This window comes from Myotis davidii, unplaced genomic scaffold (assembly GCF_000327345.1).
Source record: "Myotis davidii unplaced genomic scaffold, ASM32734v1 scaffold573, whole genome shotgun sequence".
NCBI lineage: Eukaryota > Metazoa > Chordata > Mammalia > Chiroptera > Vespertilionidae > Myotis > Myotis davidii.
The window spans coordinates 5215196-5219892 of record NW_006285997.1 but is presented as its reverse complement, the minus strand read 5'-3'; the positions used below and the strand labels follow the sequence as shown (position 1 = coordinate 5219892).

The 4697-nt window shown below is 42.6% G+C and overlaps 1 pseudogene; it reads right to left on the bottom strand.

Moving 5' to 3' along the window:
* Nucleotides 1–1420: 1420 nt before the first annotated feature.
* Nucleotides 1421–1859, bottom strand: LOC102773207 (annotated as a pseudogene).
* Nucleotides 1860–4697: the final 2838 nt, after the last annotated feature.

Here is a 4697-nt window from a genome sequence, read left to right as displayed (position 1 = left end):
AGGGTGGACATCACATACCACTTCTGTGAGATGTTAGATCCAGCATGACAGGGCATGGCATGAAGGGGCAAGGAATGTGGGTACTGAAGCAGAGTGGCTTTGGCATAATATGTAAAGGGCACAGAGGACTCACAGGAACCAGCTCCAAGGATAATCGGAATATGCTCATATGTCAGCTCATCAGTACCTGAGCAACCAAAGGGGCCAGGTCAGGACAGGAGACAAAGTAAGTGGCCAACCCACACCATGACTGAAAGGTTTGTCCATGGATACCTGTGATCCTAGATACCTTTCTAAAAAAGACTGAGATTTTGTGAATAATGTAAAGTGTGTGTGTGTGTGGGGGGGGGGGGGAGAGTAAACAGGGCAAGGCCATGACTAGTTAAATAATTATCTGTATCCCAAATCTACATGTTGAAACCCTGACCCACCTCCGATGCAGCCTGTATAGAGATAGCATCTTTAAAGAGGTAATTAAGGAAAAATGAGGCCATTAGAATGGGCCCTACTCCTGCCTGAAATTTGGATGCACAGGGACACCAGGGATGTGTGCTCATGTGAGGACACAGAGAGAAGGAAGCCATCTTCAAGCCAAGGGAAGACACACAGAGGAACCCGAACCTGCCAACACCTTGATCTTGGACTTCCAGCCTCCGGACTATGAGAAAATAAATGTCTGTTGTCTAAGCCCTGCAGCCTGTGGTATTCTGTTATTGGTAGCCTGAGCAATGAATACACCACTTTACCTTTATTTTCTATTAGAGCCTCAAGGAGATTGTTCTTCTCAGAGAGAAAAAATTATTCCAAACAATGTTGAGATGAACATCCTCCTTTTCTCTGAGACACCAAGGGGAGACATTGGCTGTTTTATAGCTCATGACAGTCCACACAGTGAACATAAAATTCCAGGTGAATGTGTATAAGTGCCAGGCTCCAGCAAAACGTGTGGACAATGGTGAGCCAGGAAAAACACTTCCTGACTTGAAAATACTGTTGCCTGATTCTAAAGTTAACAGGAGCAGGAAGTAATTTCATGAATACTTCTAGACACATCTCTTACCCCATGGGACATGCTTTTTATGTTTCTTCTTCAAATTTGCTGGTTGTCTACTCTCAAAACTAGTTACATTGGGAAAGGGACGAGGAGGCCTTTCGTCTGACTTCAAGAAATAGAGAAATACCCTTTTCTAGGCTCCAAGGTTTCAAGTTGAAGGGGACATGGGATATTCACTTTTGGTTTTCATTTCGTTTTATTTTATTTTAGCAGTCACCTGATTTATAAAAAGATGTAACAAATTTTTAAATAATACAAAATATCATTTTCAAAACAACATCAATATCATTTTCAAAACACCACCAAAAAGTGAGTGTATTTAACTGTTCTCAGCTCATAACAGTAAATGTGTGAGTGGAGCAATAACGCATGTTGTAGCATGTTTAATAAACCTGCAACAGAGAACGTTGGTTGAAGGAAAGCAGAGAAACTTTGTCTTTTAAGTATTAGAATGGAGGGGCTCCATAATCATCTGGCATCTATGATGAAATGTACCTATGGTTAGAAATGTACATGATGGGAACTCCAGGGATCTTCCTGATTCTTCGTTTAAGGTCCTGGTCAACTGTGACCACAATATAACACCTGTGCTGAGTTACTCTCTGTACCAAGCAGTCATCTGCATAGGTTCTTTTGTGTGTCCATGGTAATCGTTCAAACCCGGATCCTTGGCGATCCTTAGAGCCACTCGAGGTTTTAATCTATAATTTTCTTTAAGACTCTGATCTCTGAGACTAAGCATTCGCTTCATGGTCACATACTTCCTTGTTTTCTTTTGCTTCCCCATGTTCACGCCGCCGCACTCTTGTTTCTTCCGGACTCTCCCTGGGTTTTATTTTAGAATGCCATAAAGGAATGCAACTTTGAGATTTAAGATTGGGTAGATGATCCTAGAAAGTAGAAGTCAGGAATATGGAAGAGTGAGACAGGGAAGTGCAGGAAGCCAGTGGAGAGTGTGCTGACAAGCTGTTTACTGCGGTGTGCAGCGGGGCTCAGTTCCTTCCAGGCCCCTGAGAACCCATGGAAAATACATCTCAGGGCTGTCTCACTGAAGGATGGGAGGTCAGGCATTTGTTCACCAAATCCCATCCTCTGTTGGTTAGGGATTCCCCTGACATCAGTTTCCCTGTGGATTTAGTTTACACCTGCACTAGGAGGATGTGGTGGTAATGCTCATGATGAGAGTTGGTGACATTCATGGAACAGCCTATCTGAGCTGTGCTGACATCAGGTGAATTGAGGGCCCAGGGCATGGTAAAGAGCATTCTAGGCAAAGCAAAGAGCCAGTGCAAAGGCCTTGAGGTGAGGCATTCAAGGGACACCGGAAGGCCCGGGTGGCTGAATGGAATAAGCAAGGAAGAGAGGAGTTGCTGGCAGAAAGGCAATGGTGGGGGCTGTTCTAAGGGAGGACTCCGGCTTTTACTCTAAGAGAGATTCGAAGCCTTTGCAGAGTTTGCACAGAGTGTAACCTGGTCTGATTTGCGTTGTGCTGAGTGTGGTTTTGGGTTAAAGGGGGGGTGGAAGTGGAGGCTGTTTCAATAATCCAGGTGAGAGAATAGTGGCTTAAACTGGGGTGGACACAGTAGAGGGGCAAGACATGATATACATTATTCGATTCCCTGGACAATCCAGCAAGCTGATTCTTATTTTTAATCCTCAGAGTTCAAATTTTCTGAGAGTTTGAAATCTCTCAGAGTTACTAGATAGTAACTATGAATCCTATAGGTTAGGGAATTCATACATGTTTCTGTCCCCAATAAGTGGTAAAACTGGGCTTTAGTCCAGGCCTCAAATACCCGAGCCTCCATTCTTTCTGACCCTTCCCATAATGATCTCAGTAAGCTTTTACTTTTCATCTCTTGCATCATTAGCCACTAACCTGGATGTACTTACTGACAAGCAAGAGAGGATAGGAAGGGTAAATGAAAATAACAAAAAGTCCATGTGGTTTTTGTAACAGCGAGACCACTTTTCTCATCACATTCCAAGATGCTGAACAAACTGGATGCAAAACTTCAGAAACTATAGAACAGCAAATCATTGAGTTGGGAAGCAATAATTAGAAAGGAAATGAAGAAAATGGACATTGGGGGCCTTAATGTGAAATATGACATTGATAAATCAAAGGAAGCCTTGAATTAGAGATGTGGATATTTCAACTGATTATCCAGGATAACTCATATCCTGCATTAAGCTCGTCCATTTGTTTCCCCTGCCTCTGTGAGGACAAAGAGAGTCTTGGCAAATTGCTAGGCCACAGGATTGTGTTTCCCAAATGTTTATTCAAAGAGGGTGTGGAGGAAGGGGATAAAGCAGTTGAAAAATAATTTGCTTATTAAGCAGGCCTGAGGAATGTTCTCCTTTCCACTGAATCTCGTATATTTATGGGAAAGATAATGGAGACGCTTATGATGAATTTTGACAGCACGGCAAAAGTAAACAATCAGCCCAAGCCAAAAAAAGTTAGATCTACGTACTTGTACTTTCAATGCTTATCCTACGAGTTGAGTATAAACAAAGTGTCACATGACCGTGTGAAGAGTAGAAATTGCTCAGCTGTTTCTCTTTCCTGATGATTCCTAAGCAAATGGTGTTTATTTGGGGGACTTTATTTTTCTGTGTTTTTGTGGGCGGGGGGTGGGGGGGGCGTGGTAATGGGGTGGTGGGGTTGTCCCTAGATGGTACTAGGGACAAAAGGCACTTTGGGGCATTAGTGTGACCACACGTCTCCAGATTGTTTTGATTCATGTGATGATATGATGAGAATCTAAAGGAGACATCAGGAATAGGAATTTTGAAAACCTGATTGGGTTATTCCATTTTAGCCACTCCACCCTTCCTGGCAAAAGAGAGTCCCTCCACAGAAAATGTACTGCCTACTCTGAGCTAAATGTCCCAGTAATCTGGAAACTCTGACATTATGACAGGAATTTGAACTGGAGCCAGGCGACACCTCACAAAACCCATGGGCAGAGTTAGAGGATTGGATTAGTTTTGCATAAGTGTGTTTCTTGGGCATTTTATAAGTCCTTTGGTGTTTATTTTATAGCAGGTGACCTTGTGCAAGAACCCGGAGAATCCCTTCTGGATTTTTCCCAGACCTGTGACTACTCCCTGTTCTATTATCAGCTATTGCTTTTATGAGTAGAGCTGCCCAGTGCCGGGGCTCATGGGAAGCTGGTCTGGTTTTCCTAGCAACCCAGCAACAATTCAGGTGTCTTTGCTTCGGCTTAACTCCTGGAACCAGGGTCTGATTTTGCAATAAGCATTATCATGAAGGCATTGGATCTTCTAGAGCTGACATATTTGCTACCAGAGTACTACCAGTTGGGTGTTGGGACTTTTGCTCACTCATCCTCAAAATTAGCTTTCACTTAGCCTCAGTCAGCCTGCTTACCACGTTTTACACATACCCTTAAAGATTTCTTGCAATCTTTAAGAAAAATTGTTCGTGTGATACCACACTCCTGAATTGCCCTTTACTTTCCTCCTTATTATTTAAAATCACAAGTATATGGATCTCTGTTAAAGAACTTTATATATGTTTAATATTGAGAATTATGCCACCTATCCTTTTTCCCATTTTTACCTTGGTTGCTTAAAAATTCCTGGCTAAAATTAACGCTTATTCGTAGAACCCTTT